At 45.5% G+C, this 27806-nt stretch overlaps 1 long non-coding RNA gene across 1 annotated transcript; it reads left to right on the top strand.

Moving 5' to 3' along the window:
- The first annotated feature begins 8644 nt into the window (after nucleotides 1-8644).
- LOC138758930 (uncharacterized) lies at nucleotides 8645-27136 on the top strand. Its single transcript, XR_011354536.1, has 3 exons — nucleotides 8645-9318; nucleotides 15568-18343; nucleotides 24593-27136. It is a non-coding gene; the product is annotated as an uncharacterized lncRNA (long non-coding RNA).
- Nucleotides 27137-27806: the final 670 nt, after the last annotated feature.

The raw sequence follows: 27806 nt of genomic DNA, 5'->3' as shown, positions 1-27806 counted from the left end.
AACCTATGGTGATTTTTAAACTCTAGTTAAAACTCAACCACTGGTTCAGAAACATTGCCTGTTCTCTGTGCCCAAGGCAATGGTACTGGTGGTGCCGTCAAAACACAGTAGTGGTATTCAGGTTGTGGATCCACCCTTGCATCACAGGATAACTGTGAATGATAGAATTAAAATGAAATGACTGATGGTACAAATAAAATAAATGAATGAACTCAGCAATGAATTGCATTCTTTCCTTCCACTGGTTTCATTTATAGACACAGGAAAGGTTTGAATATCGACCTTTGCACCTTTGCATAATTGACACTTTTTAAAAGACAGATTAAAGAACTTTAAGAAATAATACATGGAATAGATTGATATATATCAGAAAGGAAGGCACAAAACTTGACATTGTGAGATCAAAGACTGATTATGTTCCAACATACATTTAACTCCAGTATTATTCCATGATAAGATTGTGGAGGTTTCTTAGAACTATAAAACTCTACAGCACAGAAAACAGGCCATTTTGCCTCTCTAGTCTATACCAACCATTGTCTCCCTAATCCCATTGACCTGCTCCCATTCCATAACCCCCTAGACCTCTCCCATCCATGTATCTATCCCATTTATTCTTAAAACACAAAATCGAGCCCACATTCACCACATCAGATGGCATCTTATTCCACCCTCCCACCACTCTCTATGAAGAACTTTCCCCTTTCAGCTTATAACTATGACCTCTCGTATTTATCTCCCCCCAATCTAAGCGAAAAAATTCTGCTCACATCCATTTTGTCTATACCTCTCATAATCTTGTAAACCTCTGTTATATATCCCTTCATTCTTCTTCACTCCAAGGAATAAAATCCTAACCTATTTAATCGTTCCCTTGAACTCAACTTCTGAAGACCCAGCAACATCCTAGTAAATCTTCTCAGCACTCTTTCAATCTTACTGATATCCTTCCTGTAGATAGGCATTCAGAACTGCAAACAATATTCCATATTTGTCCTCATCAATGTCTTAAACAACTTCATCATAACATCCCAACTCCTATACTCAATACTTTGATTTATAAAGGCTTTCTTTACAACCCTGTCAACGTGTGACACCACCTTCAGGGAACAATGTTTCTGTATTCCCATATCTTTCTGTTCCTCTGCACTCCTCAGTGCCCTACCATTTAGTGTGTGTGTCCTACCTTGGTTTGCCCTTCCAAAATGCATTACCTCACACTTGTCTGCATTAAACTCCACCTGCCATTTTTTGGCCCATTATCCCAGCTGGTCAGATCCCTCCGCAAGCTTTGAAAATCTTCCTTGTTGTCCTCAATGCATCTGAAAACAGTCTCATGTGCATCCAAGAACTCCATAACCACATCCATTGACTCCAATATCCCACAGGTTAACCGGTGTATTATTTCCTTTCAGCTGCCTCCCTCCTTTCTTGTATCATGGAGTGACATTTGTGATTTTCCAGTTTTCTGAGGCCATGCCAGAATCTAATGATTCCTGAAAAATCATGAACAATGCCTCACAATCTCTACAGCTACTTCTTTCGGAACCGAGGGTGCAATCCACCTGGTCCTTGAGACATCCACCCTTGGACCATTCAGCTTTCAAAGCACCTTCTCCCTTGAAATAGTAGCTGCACTCACTTCCCTTCCCTGATACCCTTCGACATCTGGCGCACCATTAATGTTGTCCACAATGAAGACTGATGCAAAAAACTCATTCCTCTGCCATCTCCTTATTTCCCATTATTATATCTCCAGCTTCTATTTCTAGTTGTCCTATATCTACTCTCACCTCTCTTTTACTCTTCATGTACTCGATGATGTTTTTTGCATCCACTTTGATATTATTTACATGCCTACTTTCAGACTTCATCTTTTCCCTCAAGTTCTTTTTTACTTACCCTCTGCAAGCTTTTGAAAACTTCTCAATCCTGTACCTTCCCACTGAGTTTTGATCCCTTGTATGCCATCTCTTTCACTTTTACCTTGATGTTGACTTCCCTCATCAGCCATAGAGGTGACATTTTTACATTCAAATATTTCCCCTCTTTTTGCTACATATTTATCCTGCACCTTCTCCATTTCTTGCAGAAACTCCACCCATTGCTGCTCTGTCATCTTCTTTACCAGTGTCCCCTTTCCATTTACTTTGGCTAGTTCCTCTCTCATGCCATTGTAGTTCCCATTACTTCTCTTAAATACTAACACATCAGAGTTTAGTTTCTTCTTGTTAAATCTTAAATCAAGCTCTTATCATATTGTGATCACTCCCCCTAATCATGGTTCCTTTACTCTAAGCTCTCTAATCACTTTTGGTGTATTACACAACACCCAATTCAGGACAACCAATCTCCTCGTGGGCTCATCGATAAGCTGCTCTAAAAGCCCATTTCATCGGCATTCTACAAATACACTCTCTTGAGATCCAGTCCAACCTGGTTTTTCCAATCCACTTGCATGTTAAAATCCCCCATTATTACAATAACATTGCCCTTCTGACACACCTTTTCTATTTGATGTTGTAATTTGTCATATACATCCAGGCAACTGTCTGTACATAACTGCCAGCGGTGTTCTTTTGCCCTTGCCATTTCTTAACTTAACATACAACTATCCTACATCTTCTGATCCTATGTCACCTCTTTCTAAAGATTTAATGTTATTCCTTGCTATATCATCCTATCTGCTTACCTGCCTATCCTTGGATGTTCAGCTCCCAATGACATCTATCCTTTAGCCACTACTCAGTGATGGCCACCTTATACCTGATAATCCACAAGATCCTTCACTTTATTTATTGTGCTGCGTGTACTTAAATATAAAATCTGTCCTCCTGTATTTTACAGTTTTTTGACCATCTCTCTGTTGAATTTCAACTCACCCCCATGGCTGCAATTTTGATGTCTGCCTGTCCTTCCACACAAACTCCCTACCAGCTGTTCCTACTTGTGGCATACTTTGATTCCCAACCCTTGCAAATCGAGTTTAACCTGCTCCCTCAAACCGAACACGCTCTAACAGCAGTAGCAAACCTCCCTGGAAGGATATTGGTTACCCTCAAGTTTTAGTCTGAGGGTAAACCAATCTTAGGTTCAGCTTAAGTAAATTTTGTTGTCTGTGGTTTTAACTGGTCCGGGGTTGCTGGCTCTGCCTGAACCTTCTAGTAACAAAAGCAATTTAAGAGCCTGTACTTTGCAAGTTAGGGTGTACACTGTGCCACTGTAAACAGCCACTTTGTTGGTCCATGTCTTCATTACCCTTGTCCTGTTCCTGGCCCTTCCTGGGACCAGCGCCTCCCTCTTCCCTTCGTGGATGTTAGGTGACTGAAACTAACCCCGAAACAAGTTGACAGCCAATGTTTAATGGGTCCCTTTATTCCTGGTCTTGAGTTTGTCTCTCATTAGTTGAAGTTGGGGGCCCCCTGCTGGAGATAGGGAGCAACTGGGGGGGGGACGGGAAATTGTGGTCCTGCAAGGATTTTGAATGATGAGGAGAGGAATGGTTAGGAGGGAGGGCTGTAGTGAGGGGGCGGTGTCTAACTGTGCTGAGGGGCCCAAGCCCCAAAGGGACTCAGGAGTAACAGGTGGAAAAAGAGTGTGCCCTCTTGGGCTTGGGGTTGTTGGGTGAGGAAGCTATGGGTCTGCGGGGGGGGGGTTTGGAATTTTCAAAATCAGAATGAGATTTATTCTCATGAATAAGTATCATGAAATTTGTAGTTTTGCGACAGCATTATTGTGCATTATAGGTGCAAAAATTGCGATAAATTACATTTCCGTGGATACATAATTTAAAAATAATTAATGCAAGGGAAGAGAGAGTGAGTTCATGTCCGTGGTTCATTGTTCATTCAGAAATGTGCTGGGGGAGGAGAAGAAGCTGTTTTTGTAATGTTGGGTGTTAGTCTTCAGGCTCCTGTACCTCCTTCTTGATGGTAACAGATGATAGCATGGCCTGGGTGGTAAGGGTCCCTGAGGATAGAGGATACTTTGTTAAGACACCACCTCTTGTAGATGTCCTCAATGGAGTGAAGACTGATGCCCATGATTGTACTGGCTGAGTTCACAACCCTCTATAGCCACTTCCTGTCCTGTGCGTGAGCACCTCCATATCAGACAGTTGATGCAACCAGACAGAATGCTCTCCATGAAACACCCGCAGTAATTTGCAAGAGTCTTCAGTGACAATCAATAATGCTGGACCTATTTGTGGGGAAATTGTGGTTCGAGGCCCCTGCCTAACTGTGCACAGGAGCCTGAGGAGCAAGGGATGACAAAAATAATGAGTCACATCGTTGCATGCGTTTACCTTTGCCTGATTTAAGTCGTTTTAGTCTGGGTGTACTATGAATTAGGGAGGGTCATGTGACCCCTCTTGTGTTGAGAAGAGCATCAGGTCTGGTGGGTTCACAGAGAGACGAGGCTGAACATAAGCGTTACAGTCACACGTAACTTTTATTAACACACGGGAAACAAACAGGGGAGAATGTTTAACGGTACACAATTACTAATTCACGTGAGCATCGGTACAAACATTCACCTCGAACATCATTTGGACTCTGACAACGGTAAACCCAGTAGCACTAACTGTGATGAAATGCTTTGAGAGGCTGGTCATGGCCAGAATAAACAAGTACATGTGTTAGGGAACATGTACCTAAGTAAAGATCTGGACCCACTGCAATTCACCCATCATCATAATCGGTCCAAGGCAGATGCAGTGTCGCTGGGTCCCCACTTGGCCCTGGATCACCTGGAAAACAGCAATTCAAACATCAACTTCAGCACGGCTTTCAATGCCATTATTCCCTCAGGGTTGTTCAAGAAGCTACAAACTCCAGTCCTCTGTATCCCCCTCTGCAACTGGATCCTTGACTTTCTCATCGGAAGACCACAGTCAGTATGAATTGGAAACAACATCTCCTCCTCACTGACCATCAACACAGGCGCGTGCTAACTCACTGCTCTGCTTGTTATACACCCATGACTGTGTGGCCAGGCACAATTCCAACACCATCTACAAGTTTGCTGATGACATCACAGTTGTCGGCTGAATCACCAACAATAATGAGGAAGTGCACAGGAGGGAGAGAGATCAGCTCGTTGACTGGTGCTACGACCACAACCTTGCGCTCAATGTCAGCAAAACCAAGGAGATGATTGTGGACTTCAAGAGGAAGAAGTCAAGGGAACACAACCCAGTCCTCGTCGAGGGCTCAGTGATGGAGAGCGTCAAAAATTCAAATTCCTGGGTGTCAACATCTCCGAGGATCTCTCTTGGAGCCTCCACATTGTTGCAATTACAAAGATGCTCAGCAGCGGCTATACTTTGTGAGGTGTCTGAGGCAAGGTGGCGGGTATACCGTGAGTGGTTGCAAGTGTGGAATTTTATCTGGTGTATGCGTGTGTGTGAGCGTGTGTGTGTGTGTGTGTGTGTGTGTGTGTGTGTGTGTGTGTGTGTGTGTGTGTGTGTGTGTGTGTGTGTGTGTGTGTGTGTGTGAGTGTGTGTGTGTGTGTGAGTGTGTGTGTGTGTGTGTGTGTGTGTGTGTGTGTGTGTGTGTGTGTGTGTGTGTGTGTGTCTTTTACCCCTGTTGTGACTCCTCTGCATGTGTAAATAAAACATTACTGTTCAGACTCATTACCGGTTTCACACACATTGGTGCTGCTAGCAGGGTCCCTCGAGTTCTGACTAAACAAAGCTGCAGGGGAGATGTTTTGGAGTCGAGGCAGGAGAGCTAGTGCAGGCAGCAAGGTTAGGATCCCCAGGTGGACTGATATTAGTGCAGGGTTTGGGAGCTTGGCAAGCATGCTGGCGAACCACGTCAAACCAATAGTCAGTACCTGGACCCACCAGCTGAGAAAATGGGCCAGAGCATGATGGCCTCAAGAAGTCGGGGTCCCCAAAAACTAAGGCGAGTCAGAGGGGTGCCTTTTGGCTGCTAGCATCTCTCCTGAGAAACCCATGTGAGATCATAGGAAGGAAATATTTGGAGAGGGCCCAGGAGAAGGAGGTGCTCCAGCAACACTGCCATGTACTGCAGGCTGCCCAAGCCTGAGCCACTGATCTCGAGGTGAGAGGGGCAGAGGTAGCTTACAGGCAACTTAAAATGCAGCAGCTTAGTGCAACATGCTGGACTGGCTGGCATATAGACCCAGTTAAGGTTCAGGCCATTGTCTGGCATGGGGACGGGCTCAACATTGTCTGGAGGGAGACGTGAGTGTGCGTGAGAGTTGCGTGTGTGATAGGTAGTGATGAGAGGGAGGAGAACTAAATCTGCCCCACGTATCATCCTACCTTCCCACCCGAACCCCTGCAGGCTAGACCGGTGACCATGCAGTCACAAACCCACCACGAGGGTGCCCCCACAAACCCTACAGAACAGGGAAGCCCCAGAGAGTGGGGTAACATCAGCTGGACATGGCTGAGGCTGGTGCAAAACCATAGGGATGCGGGAATATTCAGTGAAAGAGCTGATCGCGCAGGGAGACAGATTGCCAGTGCCCAGGCGAACACGTGGCAGCTCAGGCTCTGGGATGAGAGGGCCCACTATGTGAACCTCTCCCATCAGGAAGCAGGCACCTTGGGTAGGGTTTCGGACAGCCAGACAATTAATAATGCTCTGCAGGTGTGGCCTGCAGAGATCTGGAATGGCACCTCCCTGTGGAATCGGGTGGTGATGGCAGTAAAATCCCGATACCCAGCTCTGCTAGAATGTGACCTATACCACCAACCACAGTGGAACATGATTAGCAAAGGGACAAGGGTCATCGGGGAATGGCCTTTTATTACAGGCATATATGGAGGAGCCAGTGACCGCCATTTCCCTGAAAACATGAGGGTTACTGATGCCCTAGCGGGCTATGTAATCACCACAGCGAACCCTGACCTAAAATCAGTGGTACAGCCCCTCATGGGACCAGCCACAGGGAAGATCAGATTATTAGAAGGGCACAAACACATGGAGTGGGGGGCACCCAGTCAAGACCACAAGGCCAAGATGAGGATGGGTGATAAGGGTTCCCAGTTTACCTGCAAAAAGTTGTTTATAGTGTTGGTGCATTCTGGTGTGGAGTCCTCTTGCGTTCATGGGATCCCCAGATCCACTTTGGAAAGAGCACTCCGGGTGGGGGGGGGGGGTGGGTGTGGGGAAGCCCTGTTGGGAAGGAACTACGAAGTCCCCACCCACAACTCAAGACTACCCTCCCACAGCTCCTACCCAAACACAGAGGGCCCTGACTCCCTTAGGACAGAGCTGAGAGCCCCGCTGTGACAGGAACTTGCCCCTATCCGGCAGCAGGAAACATCACCCGCAGGGTGGCAGACATCTACACCCCCTCCTATAGGATAGAGTCCAGAGCACCCGTTGCATGTGCTCAGCTGTTCTATCCTGGCTGGGCGATCTGAGGCCATATATCCCAGTAGCTATACACTGGGGCAAAGGGAATATAGGTGTTGGATAGCCCTAGTATACACTGGGCCAGATCTATCATCCCTGACGATCCTGAGTTTTGGGGAGGACTGCAGGTCTCATACATACATATATAAAGCACAGTAACAGGCCATTTCGGCCCACGGGTCCGTGGTGCCCAATTAACCCCCACCCACAGTGCGTTTCGAATGGTGGGAAGAAATCAGAGACCCAGGGAAAACCCATGAAGACAGGGTGAGAACGTACATCCTAACACACAGTGCAGGATTTGAACCCCAGTCCCCATCACTGGCTCTGTAAAGGCCGAATTCTCCAGCTGATGGCACTATTAAGCCCAGCACATGTGAGCCATCATGCTGGGACGAACCCAAGCTCTACTGAGAACTGTGGGCAATGCTGGAGGTTCATTGGTAAGCTGTGCGCAGACAAGAGGTTGGGACCTGTAGTATTGTGTGCCTAGTTGGATTAGATCAGTGCCAGCCAGGGATATCAAAGGGTGGCAGGTATTGATTGTTCTTTGTAACTTGTTTGTAAGGCCTTCTTCCCGTGAGTGGTTGCGGGTATATTGTTTGAGTGTGTGTGTGTGTGTGTGTGTGTGTGTGTGTGTGTGTGTGTGTGTGTGTGTGTGTGTGTGTGTGTGTGTGTGTGTGTGTGAGCATGTGAATGTGTTTATTGTGTGTTTATGAGAACATGTGAGTGAGTGTGTGTGTGAGAGACTGTGTGTGTGAGTGTGTATGAGTGTGTGTTGTGACTTCCCTGCACGTGTAATTGGCAGTGCTCAGACTCGTTACCCTTGGGACCCATTGAATTGGTTTCACACACACAGCACGTTTAGGCCAAACACGAAAGTTATTGAATGGAGTGAAACAAGAAAGAAGTAATTTTAAGTTAGTTTAAGTGAATTTTATTGTCTGCTTTTTGCTGGTCCCAGGTTTGCCTCCTCTTTGCTCTTCCTTTTGTCTGTGTTGGCTTTGTTCCTGGCATTGCTATCACTGTGTCAGCAGCCCAGCTTTCAATCTAACTTTAGGCATTTCCAAGCTGCCGTGTAAAATGGGGTTAATCAGGCAATTTGCCCAATTAGTGCCCCACTCACAAGGCAGCTTGAAAGGATCCGACCCAGTCAGCGGGCTCCTAAATCAGCCAGGTCCCTGCCCTACCTCGGAGGTAGTCAGGGAACCCAGTTAAACTTACCTAGGTCCCGTTCACCAGTGGTGTGATATAGAGAATTTAGGTTAAAAAGACTTAAGTTAAAATGTGATGATTAATCATAAACAGGGAAGCCAGAACGGACAGAGAGTTTACTAGCAGTCAAGGACAGAAGGAGCTGCTGAATATGTTTTTTTAAAGCTATCTTTTCATGGTCATAGTAAGAGACATGCAGGAGACAAAGGATTGATAAGAAGTGTGAGAAACAGAATTTAGTGAATGTAGAGTTCACAGCGTACGTAACGAACGTGATAATTAATAATGCAGTTATACTTAGAATGTTTTTGTAATACTAACCAATTAAAACAGTATTAATAAGAAGGGGAAGGGCAAATAATAAAGGTATAAAAATCAATGCACTGTATGTATCGGGGCTTAACTGGTGAGAAACCAGTTGAGTCCAACTCTGCAGACTTGTAAATAAAGCTTGTCGTGTCATCAGTTTTAAAGAGACTCATGTGTGAGAAGTTTTATTTCTGACAAATGGGGGCTCGTCCGGGATCTACACTCCGGCCGTGAGGGGAGGCGAGAAGAGGGACATCGGAGGCGGTGCACCCCGCTGAGTTCAGCGGCTCCTAGTCCCTTGCTCGTCGCTTCGGGCGGCTTGAGCGAGTGGTATCCGGACAGGGTGAGATGACAAGACGGAGAGGAGAAGGGTGACGGTTCAATCCCCGGGAAGACACCGGTAAGTGACGACTTACGATTGTGGTGTGGGGATTGGGTAACAGGTGTAACGGGATACACCTGTTTGGATAAAAACCTAACGGAATAGATTAAGTATACATCTTTTGTCGTTGTGTGAGGACCCTGTCGCGGGACTCTAGGATAGACCCCAGGGAAACCTCGGCGGTAACCGAAGGAGGGACAGCACCTCCGACGAAGTGCCGAGAAGAGAGGGGTCAACCCCAGGAAAACCTCAGCGGTAACCGAAGGAGGGACAGCACCTCCGACGAGGCGTCTGAGAGGAAGGGAGTAGGGTCCAGAGCGAGAGGGTCCTCAGCAACGATAAACAGATCTAGGTGGGAAAATGGGAGGATCAAAATCTAAGGGCTTGTCTGAAAATTCAGGACAATTCCTGGGAGTACCCCTTGACAGCCCTTTGGGGAGAATGTTTGAAAATTGGGATAGTAAAAGATATCGGGACAAAAACAAGAAAAAGATGGTCCAATATTGTCTCCTTTGGTCAAAACAACCTATTAAAGGTTCCTCGGTCTGGTGGCCGAAATTTGGATCTGATGAGGATTGGGTTAGACAAGCATTAAACATATATGTAAATTCGAGACCAAAGGTGAATCAAGAAGAGTCAGCATATGCATTTTGTTGGGTTCCCTGGCCAGGATCCTTAACAGAATGTTTTAAATTGAGAGTGGCAGGAGAAAAGAAATGGGAACCTCTGGACAACCTTCCCCCTCCTTATATTCCCCCGGTGCCTACTGCGCCCGAGGAAAGCTTATTACCGGAGGGGAAAGGTGATGAATCTGATTGCCCCCAAGGGGGCCGGGATAAAAAGGATGAATTAAGGGAGTCGGACCCTAAACTTCCACCGGTAAACCGACCCTGGACAAGATCCCAGACTGGTCCAGGACCATCAAAGTTTTCAATAAACCTAAATCCCCTGAGAGAAGTTCCTATGGGAGGACCGGGAGGGGGAACGGGATATGTGAATGTTCCCCTAACTAGTACAGAGGTGCGGGGATTTAAGAAAGAAATGAAAAAGTTATTGGAAGATCCTATAGGACTGGCTGAACAGCTTGACCAATTCTTGGGACCAAACACATATACGTGGGAAGAGATGCAGGCAATAATGGGAACATTATTTTCACCCCAGGAGAGGCAGATGATTCGACGGGCTGCCCTCCTCATGTGGGAATATGAACAACCTGGGGACCCTAGACCCCATGAACAAAAATATCCCTTAAATGAACCCAGGTGGGACAAACGAACACCCGAGGGATTGGCAAGTATGAGACAATATAGAGAGTGGACAATTAAAGGGATACGGGAGGCTGTGCCAAAGGGTCACAATTTTACCAAGGCATTTGGGAACCACCAGGGGAAAGACGAGTCCCCTACTGATTTTTTGGAGAGGGTGAGAAAGAATGTCCAACAGTATGCTGGTGTGGACCCTAGTACACCAATGGGTGAACAGCTTATTCGAATTGAATTTGTTTCCAAATCATGGCAAGACATTAGAAAGAAACTAGAAAAGGAGGAGGACTGGAGTGAAAAACCCCTAAGTGAACTGTTAAAAAAGGCACAAAAAGTATATGTGCAGAGAGAAGAAGAAGATCAAAAGAAGGCGACAAAGGTTATGGTACAGACTATCCGACAGATGAATGCTGAATCCAGAGGGGAAAGAAAACAAAACCTTCCTCTAAACAATCCAAAATATCCAAGAGAGGGAAGACCCCGGAGGTTCGTTAAGTGCTATTACTGCAATGAGGAAGGACACTTTAAGAGGGAATGCCCCCGATACAAGAGGGAATTGCGTGCCCTCGAACTTATGGAAGAAGATTAGGGGTGTCAGGGGTTCCAAATGTTAGGGACCAAATATAAAAGGGAACCCCTGGTAAAACTAAAAATTGGTCCCAAGGGAGAAGAGGTGGTGTTTATGGTGGACACAGGAGCGGAACGAAGTAGTGTAATAACTGTGCCAATCGGAACTGAGCCTATAAAAAGTAATTTGACAATTTCTGGGATAGAAGGGGCTCCCAGAATGGTATCAATAATTCCCCAAGTAACAGTGAAACTGGAAGAAAGAGAAGGGGTACAAGACCTCTTGTTATTACCTTCAGCTGGATTTAACCTCCTAGGAAGGGACTTACAGGCTCTCCTAGGTTTGGGTGCTCTCCCTGTGGACGGAGAAGTGCGAGTCCACCTCTGCGCTTTAAAGGAAGAGGATGAACGGCAGATTGACGAGAGAGTCTGGTATAAGGAGGGAAATCGAGGAGGTCTGGACATCCCACCTTTCTTTGGCTTGGCTTCGCGGACGAAGATTTATGGAGGGGGTAAAAAGTCCACGTCAGCTGCAGGCTCGTTTGTGGCTGACCAGTCCGATGCGGGACAGGCAGACACGATTGCAGCGGTTGCAAGGGAAAATTGGTTGGTTGGGGTTGGGTGTTGGGTTTTTCCTCCTTTGCCTTTTGTCAGTGAGGTGGGCTCTGCGGTCTTCTTCAAAGGAGGCTGCTGCCCGCCAAACTGTGAGGCGCCAAGATGCACGGTTTGAGGCGTTATCAGCCCACTGGCGGTGGTCAATGTGGCAGGCACCAAGAGATTTCTTTAGGCAGTCCTTGTACCTTTTCTTTGGTGCACCTCTGTCACGGTGGCCAGTGGAGAGCTCGCCATATAATACGATCTTGGGAAGGCGATGGTCCTCCATTCTGGAGACGTGACCCATCCAGCGCAGCTGGATCTTCAGCAGCGTGGACTCGATGCTGTCGACCTCTGCCATCTCGAGTACCTCGACGTTAGGGGTGTGAGCGCTCCAATGGATGTTGAGGATGGAGCGGAGACAACGCTGGTGGAAGCGTTCTAGGAGCCGTAGGTGGTGCCGGTAGAGGACCCATGATTCGGAGCCGAACAGGAGTGTGGGTATGACAACGGCTCTGCATACGCTTGTCTTTGTGAGGTTTTTCAGTTGGTTGTTTTTCCAGACTCTTTTGTGTAGTCTTCCAAAGGCGCTATTTGCCTTGGCGAGTCTGTTGTCTATCTCATTGTCGATCCTTGCATCTGATGAAATGGTGCAGCCGAGATAGGTAAACTGGTTGACCGTTTTGAGTTTTGTGTGCCCGATGGAGATGTGGGGGGGCTGGTAGTCATGGTGGGGAGCTGGCTGATGGAGGACCTCAGTTTTCTTCAGGCTGACTTCCAGGCCAAACATTTTGGCAGTTTCCGCAAAGCAGGACGTCAAGCGCTGAAGAGCTGGCTCTGAATGGGCAACTAAAGCGGCATCATCTGCAAAGAGTAGTTCACGGACAAGTTTCTCTTGTGTCTTGGTGTGAGCTTGCAGGCGCCTCAGATTGAAGGTCGGGTCAGATACAGCAATGAGCTCTCTGAACCCTTCTCCATTAACAATGGCGTGAAGCAAGGCTGTGTTCTCGCACCAACCCTCTTTTCAATCTTCTTCAGCATGATGCTGAACCAAGCCAAGCCATCCCACCTTTACATGTCACATTAATACCAGGTCATCAGCCGGTAAGGAAACGTCAGTATCCTATTTCTTTGGAAGGGAGAAAAGGGCTACAACCGGTAATTGAGACTTTAATACGAGACGGACTATTAGAAGAATGCATGTCACCTTATAACACCCCTATACTCCCAGTAAAAAAGTCAGATGGATCCTATCGCCTAGTTCAGGATCTAAGAAGTTTGAATGCTATTGTTCAGACCCGCCACCCAGTGGTACCTAATCCCTATACTATTATGAGTCGGATTCCCCCAGACCATGAGTGGTTTAGTGTTATCGACTTGAAGGATGCCTTCTGGACTTGTCCGTTAGAAGAGGAAAGTAGAGATATGTTTGCGTTTGAATGGGAAAATCCATGGACAGGTAGACGGAGACAGTTTCGGTGGACTGTATTGCCCCAAGGGTTCACTGAATCTCCAAACCTGTTTGGACAAATGCTAGAACAAATCCTGATGGACTATCCACAATCTGATGATTCCCAACTAATGCAGTATGTGGATGATTTACTATTATCAGGACCCAAGGAACAAGAAATGAGGAGAGAGACCATTAGACTCTTGAATTATCTGGGGAAAAAGGGTCTACGAGTGTCCAGAAACAAGTTACAGTTTGTTGAGAAAACTGTGATATATCTGGGACACCAGATAAGTAAAGGACAGAAACGGATTACCCCTGAACGAATTGCGGGAATCACTAGAATGCCTTTACCCCGTAATAAGAAGGAAATAAGACAATTCCTGGGACTCTTAGGATACTGTAGGTTATGGATAGAGGACTACTCAGCTTTGGTGAAGTTTATGTATGATAAACTGACAAATGAAAATGACTATCCATTGAAATGGACCCAGGAGGAGGAGGGATGGTTCGAGGACTTGAAACATCGCCTAACACGAGCCCCAGTGCTCACTCTGCCCTCTTTAAAACAGCCCTTCCAGCTATTTGTTACTCATAACCAAGGAACAGCTGTGGGAGTTTTAACACAGGAAAAAGGCGGTCAGCGACACCCAGTAGCTTTCCTTTCCAAAATGATGGACCCAGTGTCTCGCGGATGGCCGACGTGTATCCAGGGAGTAGCGGCTGCTGCTCTGTTGGTAGAGGAAGCACGTAAACTTACTTTTGGAGGAAAGATGACTGTGTACACCTCCCATTCTGTGAGTGTTTTATTAACACAAACTGCCCATCGATGGCTGACTGATTCTCGCATATTAAAGTATGAAACCATTTTAATGGTTGGAGAAGATTTACAGTTTGCAAAAATTAATAGCTGCAACCCAGCTCAATTTTTATACGGCAGTGAAACAGAGAAAGAGGTGGAGCATGACTGTGTCGAGTTGACAGATCTTCAGACCAAGACCCGAGAAGACCTTTGCGATACTCCGCTGGGAGAAGGATATGAATTCTACATTGACGGCTCCGCCAGATGTGTTGACGGAATGAGAAGAAATGGGTATGCTATAATAGAAGGAAATACTTGGAAAGTAGTAGAATCCACGAGACTACCCGGAAGCTGGTCAGCACAATCCTGTGAACTATATGCCTTGCAGAGAGCCCTCAGAATACTGGCAAAGAATATTGGAACGATTTACACAGATTCCAAATACGCATACGGGGTAGTGCATACCTTTGGTAAGATCTGGAAGGAGCGTGGTCTAATTACATCAAGAGGAAAGGAATTGGCACACGAACAGATGATTACTCTGACTCTAGAAGCCTTAACATTACCCCAAGAAATAGCAGTGGTCTACATACCAAGCCATCAAAGGGGAGATAACCCGACAGCAATTGGAAACAGACTGGCTGATGAAGAAGCCAAAAGAGCAGCCATGCAACAAGAAGTCCGTTTGCTGACTTTAATCCCAATAAGGCAAGGCATAAAGACAGCTCCCATTTTCACTGCTAAGGAAGAAAAGAACATGGATCAGCTGGGCGCAAGCCAGTTACCTGATGGAACATGGAAAACACCAGATGGAAGAATTGTTCTAAATAAAGAAATAACTCACAATATTTTAAAACACCTGCATCAACAGAGCCACTGGGGCACCCAAGCCTTATGTGACACAGTGCTTCGAGAATATGTGTGTAAAGGAATCTACACCTTGGCCCAACAAGAGGTGCAAAATTGTTACCTATGCACAAAAATGAATAAGAAGATAATGAGGACAGGGACCAAGGGAGGTCAACCATTAGCCATACGCCCTTTTCAACGTATCCAGATCGACTTCACAGAGTTACCTCAAGTTCAAAGATGGAAATATCTGTTGGTGATAATAGATCACTTTACCCGATGGGTAGAAGCCTTCCCAACAATAAATACTACAGCCTCTACAGTAGCTCGCCTCCTCCTAGAGCAGATAATCCCCAGATATGGTATAATGGATTCTATAGACTCAGACAGGGGTCCACATTTTTCTTCAAAAATCCAGCAATTGATTTGTGATGCATTACAGGTCTCTTGGAAATTACATACCCCTTGGCATCCACAAAGCTCAGGGAAGGTCGAACGTATGAATGGAACACTAAAAATCCAATTGACAAAGTTAATGGTGGAAACTAAAATGCCTTGGATAAAGTGTCTGCCCCTAGCCTTATTGAGAATTCGTACTGCCCCACGAAAAGATGTAGGGCTGTCCCCTTATGAAATGATGTTTGGGCTTCCCTTCTGGAGTACAGTTGAGGGGTGTCCCACCTTGGGGGAAGGGGATATATTTGTTAGGAACTATTTACAGGCACTGTCACGCTCTCTTACAGATTTACGAAAGAGAGGACTATTGGCACAAACACCGCCTCTAGACTTTTCTTTACACAAAGTGGAACCAGGAGACTGGATTCTTATCAAGACCTGGAAGACTGAAAAACTCCAGCCCCAGTGGGAAGGTCCATACCAAGTTCTCTTAACTACAGAAGCTGCAGCACGAACAAGAGAGAAGGGGTGGACACACGCATGCAGATTTAAGGGACCTGTAGAGGCGCCACAGGACCCTGATACGAACTCAGATTGGACTTGTATTCCTGGAGAAAAACCTCTTACCTTACGATTTCGCAAAAAGACTTAATTCACAATGTTATTGTTATGTTCTTTGATTTTTCTTAGTTTGCCTATGTCTTTATCAGGTGTGAAATGTAAGAAATGCAGAGATACAGTGGTCCTGTTTCAGGACCACATTTGGGGAAGAAAGGAAGGTAATTTCATTTCCCATACCTCAGTTCCTGAGAAATGCTGGGCAGAAAATACCACCCAACATCCATATACCCCTTGTGTGGAAAAAGAAGGAAATAATATGGGTCATTATATACAGATTCCTAATACCACTCCTTTCCCTCTTAACGGTTGGAAAGGTGACTCAAGCCCACCATGCCCTGATGGACTCTGGTTTTGCATACACCAACGTACTGTTCCAATGAGAAGTTACACTCCACACTCGAGATTGCCTGTCCCTTTAAGACAGCCGGACTTAGTTCGAGTCCATCCAAATAACCATGTAAGTTTCGGTAATGTAATTGGGGGAGATAACCTTTTTGTAGATCTGGCAACTAAAATTGCAGGAACTTTTAATGTAACTAATTGTTGGGTCTGCGGGGGTCCACGGATGTCAGAACAATGGCCTTGGTGGGGAGAACCTCTCAATTCATTGACCATGATTTCCCGCATTTGGACAACTAACCGAACGAGATCAAGAGAAACCTGGTCTCTCTCTAACGTCCCCTCTGGTTTTTATTGTCTCTCACGAGCTGGCAAATACCCAGTAGGAGAAAGTCCCTGCAAGGCTGTATGGATTCGCATTTCGCCTGGTGTTTTCACTTGGTTTCCTAAACCTCAGACTTGGTTCTTATCCACTGTTTTTAAAACTAATTGCCTACCCCTGTCTAATAGCAGTATTCAGTTTTGAAATTGTACCACTTCCACCATCACAGGACCATACCAATCAAATCCTGTTCTTAAAAGAGTTTGGGAAAGGGGGTATGGAGTATCCCCAAATGGATTATTCTGGGTATGTGGTAATAAAGCTTATACTCGTCTTCCCTCACAGTGGAGTGGAACTTGTTTCCTAGGAATAATCCGCCCAGAATTTTTCCTTCTACCCCACGATCACGGTCATAAATTAGGCGTAAAGGTCTTTGATACATTACATCGTGAACCCCGCTCTACCACGGTACATTTGGGAGAATGGAGAGATGATTGGCCTCCAGAGCGCATAATTCAATATTATGGTCCCGCTACATGGGCTCAAGATGGATCTTGGGGTTATCGTACTCCTATATATATGTTAAATAGCATAATTCGCTTACAAGCAGTGCTTGAAATTGTTACAAATCAAACAGCTATAGCCCTGCAATTACTTGCATCCCAGCAAGGTCAAATGCGCTCTGCTATATATCAGAACCGTCTAGCCCTAGACTATCTCCTAGCCACGGAAGGAGGTGTATGTGGCAAACTTAATTTGACTAACTGCTGCTTACAGATTGATGATAATGGAAAAGCCGTTCGTAAAATCGTTGATAATATTCGTACATTGTCCCATGTACCGGTTCAAACCTGGCATCCTTTCCCACAATTTAATTGGATGGACAAATGGTTTGGAGGAACCTGGTGGCGTACCTTCTTGTGGGTCATCAGAGGTATTTTATTCCTCCTACTTATTTTGCCCTGTATTATTCCCTGTCTACGCAGCCTGGTGATTTCCATGGTCGAACAAGCTATGCAACCAGGGGGGATGGGAGACCCTGTAAGACTTTTATTTCAGTGTGAGATTAATGTATCATAAAACATTTCTCTTCCCTAGCTTAGAATCCCCATTCATATCTATACATATATTCAACACATTTTAAAGAGAGAAAGGGGTGGATTGTGATATAGAGAATTTAGGTTAAAAAGACTTAAGTTAAAATGTGATGATTAATCATAAACAGGGAAGCCAGAACGGACAGAGAGTTTACTAGCAGTCAAGGACAGAAGGAGCTGCTGAATATGTTTTTTTAAAGCTATCTTTTCATGGTCATAGTAAGAGACATGCAGGAGACAAAGGATTGATAAGAAGTGTGAGAAACAGAATTTAGTGAATGTAGAGTTCACAGCGTACGTAACGAACGTGATAATTAATAATGCAGTTATACTTAGAATGTTTTTGTAATACTAACCAATTAAAACAGTATTAATAAGAAGGGGAAGGGCAAATAATAAAGGTATAAAAATCAATGCACTGTATGTATCGGGGCTTAACTGGTGAGAAACCAGTTGAGTCCAACTCTGCAGACTTGTAAATAAAGCTTGTCGTGTCATCAGTTTTAAAGAGACTCATGTGTGAGAAGTTTTATTTCTGACAAATGGGGGCTCGTCCGGGATCTACACTCCGGCCGTGAGGGGAGGCGAGAAGAGGGACATCGGAGGCGGTGCACCCCGCTGAGTTCAGCGGCTCCTAGTCCCTTGCTCGTCGCTTCGGGCGGCTTGAGCGAGTGGTATCCGGACAGGGTGAGATGACAAGACGGAGAGGAGAAGGGTGACGGTTCAATCCCCGGGAAGACACCGGTAAGTGACGACTTACGATTGTGGTGTGGGGATTGGGTAACAGGTGTAACGGGATACACCTGTTTGGATAAAAACCTAACGGAATAGATTAAGTATACATCTTTTGTCGTTGTGTGAGGACCCTGTCGCGGGACTCTAGGATAGACCCCAGGGAAACCTCGGCGGTAACCGAAGGAGGGACAGCACCTCCGACGAAGTGCCGAGAAGAGAGGGGTCAACCCCAGGAAAACCTCAGCGGTAACCGAAGGAGGGACAGCACCTCCGACGAGGCGTCTGAGAGGAAGGGAGTAGGGTCCAGAGCGAGAGGGTCCTCAGCAACGATAAACAGATCTAGGTGGGAAAATGGGAGGATCAAAATCTAAGGGCTTGTCTGAAAATTCAGGACAATTCCTGGGAGTACCCCTTGACAGCCCTTTGGGGAGAATGTTTGAAAATTGGGATAGTAAAAGATATCGGGACAAAAACAAGAAAAAGATGGTCCAATATTGTCTCCTTTGGTCAAAACAACCTATTAAAGGTTCCTCGGTCTGGTGGCCGAAATTTGGATCTGATGAGGATTGGGTTAGACAAGCATTAAACATATATGTAAATTCGAGACCAAAGGTGAATCAAGAAGAGTCAGCATATGCATTTTGTTGGGTTCCCTGGCCAGGATCCTTAACAGAATGTTTTAAATTGAGAGTGGCAGGAGAAAAGAAATGGGAACCTCTGGACAACCTTCCCCCTCCTTATATTCCCCCGGTGCCTACTGCGCCCGAGGAAAGCTTATTACCGGAGGGGAAAGGTGATGAATCTGATTGCCCCCAAGGGGGCCGGGATAAAAAGGATGAATTAAGGGAGTCGGACCCTAAACTTCCACCGGTAAACCGACCCTGGACAAGATCCCAGACTGGTCCAGGACCATCAAAGTTTTCAATAAACCTAAATCCCCTGAGAGAAGTTCCTATGGGAGGACCGGGAGGGGGAACGGGATATGTGAATGTTCCCCTAACTAGTACAGAGGTGCGGGGATTTAAGAAAGAAATGAAAAAGTTATTGGAAGATCCTATAGGACTGGCTGAACAGCTTGACCAATTCTTGGGACCAAACACATATACGTGGGAAGAGATGCAGGCAATAATGGGAACATTATTTTCACCCCAGGAGAGGCAGATGATTCGACGGGCTGCCCTCCTCATGTGGGAATATGAACAACCTGGGGACCCTAGACCCCATGAACAAAAATATCCCTTAAATGAACCCAGGTGGGACAAACGAACACCCGAGGGATTGGCAAGTATGAGACAATATAGAGAGTGGACAATTAAAGGGATACGGGAGGCTGTGCCAAAGGGTCACAATTTTACCAAGGCATTTGGGAACCACCAGGGGAAAGACGAGTCCCCTACTGATTTTTTGGAGAGGGTGAGAAAGAATGTCCAACAGTATGCTGGTGTGGACCCTAGTACACCAATGGGTGAACAGCTTATTCGAATTGAATTTGTTTCCAAATCATGGCAAGACATTAGAAAGAAACTAGAAAAGGAGGAGGACTGGAGTGAAAAACCCCTAAGTGAACTGTTAAAAAAGGCACAAAAAGTATATGTGCAGAGAGAAGAAGAAGATCAAAAGAAGGCGACAAAGGTTATGGTACAGACTATCCGACAGATGAATGCTGAATCCAGAGGGGAAAGAAAACAAAACCTTCCTCTAAACAATCCAAAATATCCAAGAGAGGGAAGACCCCGGAGGTTCGTTAAGTGCTATTACTGCAATGAGGAAGGACACTTTAAGAGGGAATGCCCCCGATACAAGAGGGAATTGCGTGCCCTCGAACTTATGGAAGAAGATTAGGGGTGTCAGGGGTTCCAAATGTTAGGGACCAAATATAAAAGGGAACCCCTGGTAAAACTAAAAATTGGTCCCAAGGGAGAAGAGGTGGTGTTTATGGTGGACACAGGAGCGGAACGAAGTAGTGTAATAACTGTGCCAATCGGAACTGAGCCTATAAAAAGTAATTTGACAATTTCTGGGATAGAAGGGGCTCCCAGAATGGTATCAATAATTCCCCAAGTAACAGTGAAACTGGAAGAAAGAGAAGGGGTACAAGACCTCTTGTTATTACCTTCAGCTGGATTTAACCTCCTAGGAAGGGACTTACAGGCTCTCCTAGGTTTGGGTGCTCTCCCTGTGGACGGAGAAGTGCGAGTCCACCTCTGCGCTTTAAAGGAAGAGGATGAACGGCAGATTGACGAGAGAGTCTGGTATAAGGAGGGAAATCGAGGAGGTCTGGACATCCCACCTTTCTTTGGCTTGGCTTCGCGGACGAAGATTTATGGAGGGGGTAAAAAGTCCACGTCAGCTGCAGGCTCGTTTGTGGCTGACCAGTCCGATGCGGGACAGGCAGACACGATTGCAGCGGTTGCAAGGGAAAATTGGTTGGTTGGGGTTGGGTGTTGGGTTTTTCCTCCTTTGCCTTTTGTCAGTGAGGTGGGCTCTGCGGTCTTCTTCAAAGGAGGCTGCTGCCCGCCAAACTGTGAGGCGCCAAGATGCACGGTTTGAGGCGTTATCAGCCCACTGGCGGTGGTCAATGTGGCAGGCACCAAGAGATTTCTTTAGGCAGTCCTTGTACCTTTTCTTTGGTGCACCTCTGTCACGGTGGCCAGTGGAGAGCTCGCCATATAATACGATCTTGGGAAGGCGATGGTCCTCCATTCTGGAGACGTGACCCATCCAGCGCAGCTGGATCTTCAGCAGCGTGGACTCGATGCTGTCGACCTCTGCCATCTCGAGTACCTCGACGTTAGGGGTGTGAGCGCTCCAATGGATGTTGAGGATGGAGCGGAGACAACGCTGGTGGAAGCGTTCTAGGAGCCGTAGGTGGTGCCGGTAGAGGACCCATGATTCGGAGCCGAACAGGAGTGTGGGTATGACAACGGCTCTGCATACGCTTGTCTTTGTGAGGTTTTTCAGTTGGTTGTTTTTCCAGACTCTTTTGTGTAGTCTTCCAAAGGCGCTATTTGCCTTGGCGAGTCTGTTGTCTATCTCATTGTCGATCCTTGCATCTGATGAAATGGTGCAGCCGAGATAGGTAAACTGGTTGACCGTTTTGAGTTTTGTGTGCCCGATGGAGATGTGGGGGGGCTGGTAGTCATGGTGGGGAGCTGGCTGATGGAGGACCTCAGTTTTCTTCAGGCTGACTTCCAGGCCAAACATTTTGGCAGTTTCCGCAAAGCAGGACGTCAAGCGCTGAAGAGCTGGCTCTGAATGGGCAACTAAAGCGGCATCATCTGCAAAGAGTAGTTCACGGACAAGTTTCTCTTGTGTCTTGGTGTGAGCTTGCAGGCGCCTCAGATTGAAGGTCGGGTCAGATACAGCAATGAGCTCTCTGAACCCTTCTCCATTAACAATGGCGTGAAGCAAGGCTGTGTTCTCGCACCAACCCTCTTTTCAATCTTCTTCAGCATGATGCTGAACCAAGCCAAGCCATCCCACCTTTACATGTCACATTAATACCAGGTCATCAGCCGGTAAGGAAACGTCAGTATCCTATTTCTTTGGAAGGGAGAAAAGGGCTACAACCGGTAATTGAGACTTTAATACGAGACGGACTATTAGAAGAATGCATGTCACCTTATAACACCCCTATACTCCCAGTAAAAAAGTCAGATGGATCCTATCGCCTAGTTCAGGATCTAAGAAGTTTGAATGCTATTGTTCAGACCCGCCACCCAGTGGTACCTAATCCCTATACTATTATGAGTCGGATTCCCCCAGACCATGAGTGGTTTAGTGTTATCGACTTGAAGGATGCCTTCTGGACTTGTCCGTTAGAAGAGGAAAGTAGAGATATGTTTGCGTTTGAATGGGAAAATCCATGGACAGGTAGACGGAGACAGTTTCGGTGGACTGTATTGCCCCAAGGGTTCACTGAATCTCCAAACCTGTTTGGACAAATGCTAGAACAAATCCTGATGGACTATCCACAATCTGATGATTCCCAACTAATGCAGTATGTGGATGATTTACTATTATCAGGACCCAAGGAACAAGAAATGAGGAGAGAGACCATTAGACTCTTGAATTATCTGGGGAAAAAGGGTCTACGAGTGTCCAGAAACAAGTTACAGTTTGTTGAGAAAACTGTGATATATCTGGGACACCAGATAAGTAAAGGACAGAAACGGATTACCCCTGAACGAATTGCGGGAATCACTAGAATGCCTTTACCCCGTAATAAGAAGGAAATAAGACAATTCCTGGGACTCTTAGGATACTGTAGGTTATGGATAGAGGACTACTCAGCTTTGGTGAAGTTTATGTATGATAAACTGACAAATGAAAATGACTATCCATTGAAATGGACCCAGGAGGAGGAGGGATGGTTCGAGGACTTGAAACATCGCCTAACACGAGCCCCAGTGCTCACTCTGCCCTCTTTAAAACAGCCCTTCCAGCTATTTGTTACTCATAACCAAGGAACAGCTGTGGGAGTTTTAACACAGGAAAAAGGCGGTCAGCGACACCCAGTAGCTTTCCTTTCCAAAATGATGGACCCAGTGTCTCGCGGATGGCCGACGTGTATCCAGGGAGTAGCGGCTGCTGCTCTGTTGGTAGAGGAAGCACGTAAACTTACTTTTGGAGGAAAGATGACTGTGTACACCTCCCATTCTGTGAGTGTTTTATTAACACAAACTGCCCATCGATGGCTGACTGATTCTCGCATATTAAAGTATGAAACCATTTTAATGGTTGGAGAAGATTTACAGTTTGCAAAAATTAATAGCTGCAACCCAGCTCAATTTTTATACGGCAGTGAAACAGAGAAAGAGGTGGAGCATGACTGTGTCGAGTTGACAGATCTTCAGACCAAGACCCGAGAAGACCTTTGCGATACTCCGCTGGGAGAAGGATATGAATTCTACATTGACGGCTCCGCCAGATGTGTTGACGGAATGAGAAGAAATGGGTATGCTATAATAGAAGGAAATACTTGGAAAGTAGTAGAATCCACGAGACTACCCGGAAGCTGGTCAGCACAATCCTGTGAACTATATGCCTTGCAGAGAGCCCTCAGAATACTGGCAAAGAATATTGGAACGATTTACACAGATTCCAAATACGCATACGGGGTAGTGCATACCTTTGGTAAGATCTGGAAGGAGCGTGGTCTAATTACATCAAGAGGAAAGGAATTGGCACACGAACAGATGATTACTCTGACTCTAGAAGCCTTAACATTACCCCAAGAAATAGCAGTGGTCTACATACCAAGCCATCAAAGGGGAGATAACCCGACAGCAATTGGAAACAGACTGGCTGATGAAGAAGCCAAAAGAGCAGCCATGCAACAAGAAGTCCGTTTGCTGACTTTAATCCCAATAAGGCAAGGCATAAAGACAGCTCCCATTTTCACTGCTAAGGAAGAAAAGAACATGGATCAGCTGGGCGCAAGCCAGTTACCTGATGGAACATGGAAAACACCAGATGGAAGAATTGTTCTAAATAAAGAAATAACTCACAATATTTTAAAACACCTGCATCAACAGAGCCACTGGGGCACCCAAGCCTTATGTGACACAGTGCTTCGAGAATATGTGTGTAAAGGAATCTACACCTTGGCCCAACAAGAGGTGCAAAATTGTTACCTATGCACAAAAATGAATAAGAAGATAATGAGGACAGGGACCAAGGGAGGTCAACCATTAGCCATACGCCCTTTTCAACGTATCCAGATCGACTTCACAGAGTTACCTCAAGTTCAAAGATGGAAATATCTGTTGGTGATAATAGATCACTTTACCCGATGGGTAGAAGCCTTCCCAACAATAAATACTACAGCCTCTACAGTAGCTCGCCTCCTCCTAGAGCAGATAATCCCCAGATATGGTATAATGGATTCTATAGACTCAGACAGGGGTCCACATTTTTCTTCAAAAATCCAGCAATTGATTTGTGATGCATTACAGGTCTCTTGGAAATTACATACCCCTTGGCATCCACAAAGCTCAGGGAAGGTCGAACGTATGAATGGAACACTAAAAATCCAATTGACAAAGTTAATGGTGGAAACTAAAATGCCTTGGATAAAGTGTCTGCCCCTAGCCTTATTGAGAATTCGTACTGCCCCACGAAAAGATGTAGGGCTGTCCCCTTATGAAATGATGTTTGGGCTTCCCTTCTGGAGTACAGTTGAGGGGTGTCCCACCTTGGGGGAAGGGGATATATTTGTTAGGAACTATTTACAGGCACTGTCACGCTCTCTTACAGATTTACGAAAGAGAGGACTATTGGCACAAACACCGCCTCTAGACTTTTCTTTACACAAAGTGGAACCAGGAGACTGGATTCTTATCAAGACCTGGAAGACTGAAAAACTCCAGCCCCAGTGGGAAGGTCCATACCAAGTTCTCTTAACTACAGAAGCTGCAGCACGAACAAGAGAGAAGGGGTGGACACACGCATGCAGATTTAAGGGACCTGTAGAGGCGCCACAGGACCCTGATACGAACTCAGATTGGACTTGTATTCCTGGAGAAAAACCTCTTACCTTACGATTTCGCAAAAAGACTTAATTCACAATGTTATTGTTATGTTCTTTGATTTTTCTTAGTTTGCCTATGTCTTTATCAGGTGTGAAATGTAAGAAATGCAGAGATACAGTGGTCCTGTTTCAGGACCACATTTGGGGAAGAAAGGAAGGTAATTTCATTTCCCATACCTCAGTTCCTGAGAAATGCTGGGCAGAAAATACCACCCAACATCCATATACCCCTTGTGTGGAAAAAGAAGGAAATAATATGGGTCATTATATACAGATTCCTAATACCACTCCTTTCCCTCTTAACGGTTGGAAAGGTGACTCAAGCCCACCATGCCCTGATGGACTCTGGTTTTGCATACACCAACGTACTGTTCCAATGAGAAGTTACACTCCACACTCGAGATTGCCTGTCCCTTTAAGACAGCCGGACTTAGTTCGAGTCCATCCAAATAACCATGTAAGTTTCGGTAATGTAATTGGGGGAGATAACCTTTTTGTAGATCTGGCAACTAAAATTGCAGGAACTTTTAATGTAACTAATTGTTGGGTCTGCGGGGGTCCACGGATGTCAGAACAATGGCCTTGGTGGGGAGAACCTCTCAATTCATTGACCATGATTTCCCGCATTTGGACAACTAACCGAACGAGATCAAGAGAAACCTGGTCTCTCTCTAACGTCCCCTCTGGTTTTTATTGTCTCTCACGAGCTGGCAAATACCCAGTAGGAGAAAGTCCCTGCAAGGCTGTATGGATTCGCATTTCGCCTGGTGTTTTCACTTGGTTTCCTAAACCTCAGACTTGGTTCTTATCCACTGTTTTTAAAACTAATTGCCTACCCCTGTCTAATAGCAGTATTCAGTTTTGAAATTGTACCACTTCCACCATCACAGGACCATACCAATCAAATCCTGTTCTTAAAAGAGTTTGGGAAAGGGGGTATGGAGTATCCCCAAATGGATTATTCTGGGTATGTGGTAATAAAGCTTATACTCGTCTTCCCTCACAGTGGAGTGGAACTTGTTTCCTAGGAATAATCCGCCCAGAATTTTTCCTTCTACCCCACGATCACGGTCATAAATTAGGCGTAAAGGTCTTTGATACATTACATCGTGAACCCCGCTCTACCACGGTACATTTGGGAGAATGGAGAGATGATTGGCCTCCAGAGCGCATAATTCAATATTATGGTCCCGCTACATGGGCTCAAGATGGATCTTGGGGTTATCGTACTCCTATATATATGTTAAATAGCATAATTCGCTTACAAGCAGTGCTTGAAATTGTTACAAATCAAACAGCTATAGCCCTGCAATTACTTGCATCCCAGCAAGGTCAAATGCGCTCTGCTATATATCAGAACCGTCTAGCCCTAGACTATCTCCTAGCCACGGAAGGAGGTGTATGTGGCAAACTTAATTTGACTAACTGCTGCTTACAGATTGATGATAATGGAAAAGCCGTTCGTAAAATCGTTGATAATATTCGTACATTGTCCCATGTACCGGTTCAAACCTGGCATCCTTTCCCACAATTTAATTGGATGGACAAATGGTTTGGAGGAACCTGGTGGCGTACCTTCTTGTGGGTCATCAGAGGTATTTTATTCCTCCTACTTATTTTGCCCTGTATTATTCCCTGTCTACGCAGCCTGGTGATTTCCATGGTCGAACAAGCTATGCAACCAGGGGGGATGGGAGACCCTGTAAGACTTTTATTTCAGTGTGAGATTAATGTATCATAAAACATTTCTCTTCCCTAGCTTAGAATCCCCATTCATATCTATACATATATTCAACACATTTTAAAGAGAGAAAGGGGTGGATTGTGATATAGAGAATTTAGGTTAAAAAGACTTAAGTTAAAATGTGATGATTAATCATAAACAGGGAAGCCAGAACGGACAGAGAGTTTACTAGCAGTCAAGGACAGAAGGAGCTGCTGAATATGTTTTTTTAAACCTATCTTTTCATGGTCATAGTAAGAGACATGCAGGAGACAAAGGATTGATAAGAAGTGTGAGAAACAGAATTTAGTGAATGTAGAGTTCACAGCGTACGTAACGAACGTGATAATTAATAATGCAGTTATACTTAGAATGTTTTTGTAATACTAACCAATTAAAACAGTATTAATAAGAAGGGGAAGGGCAAATAATAAAGGTATAAAAATCAATGCACTGTATGTATCGGGGCTTAACTGGTGAGAAACCAGTTGAGTCCAACTCTGCAGACTTGTAAATAAAGCTTGTCGTGTCATCAGTTTTAAAGAGACTCATGTGTGAGAAGTTTTATTTCTGACAAGTGGCTTGAAAACAAAACGGCTGACCCCATTATTCCGGTGACGCCAGTGCTAGCGTGCATGTGTCACCGGGCAGCACATTGACGCCAACTTCAAATGTAGAGGAGGAACTCAGCAGTGCAGGTCAGGAAAGGGGATATAACGTGGTGTAAACGTGCTTCCCAGGAAGAGTAAAATTAAAAATTTTCACTTCATTTCATCCGGTGAGTGCGTGACACATCAATCACTGCGTTATCACGGGAGCGGATCCCCCTGAAGTCACCAGGTTGGCAATTTAAAGGGGCGACCCCCCCCCCCTCCATGTTGAAAGATGCTGGGAGCACCTTCGACCCATTAAACACACCTGGATCCCAGGTGGGCCACCCAGGTGCAGCAGTTTAAAAGCACCTGTTTTCTGTAAGAAGTTTGTACAATCTCTCTGTGTCTGTATCCTCCCACCATTCAAAATGTACAGGGATGTTATATTAATCAGATTTCAGATTAATTGGGGTATTTGAACAGTATGGGCTCGGGAGCAGAAGGACCTGTTATCATGCTGCATGTCTACATTTTAAAAAGCATGTCACTTTGTAAGTTAGGGTGTCAATGTGCAGACAATGGCTAATCATCCAACTTCTGTTCTCTTGACATTTCCCAGAGGTT

The sequence above is a fragment of the Narcine bancroftii genome, chromosome 3, assembly GCF_036971445.1.
Source record: "Narcine bancroftii isolate sNarBan1 chromosome 3, sNarBan1.hap1, whole genome shotgun sequence".
NCBI lineage: Eukaryota > Metazoa > Chordata > Chondrichthyes > Torpediniformes > Narcinidae > Narcine > Narcine bancroftii.
The sequence above is the reverse complement of the archived record's forward strand: the minus strand, read 5'-3'. Positions and strand labels throughout refer to the sequence as shown.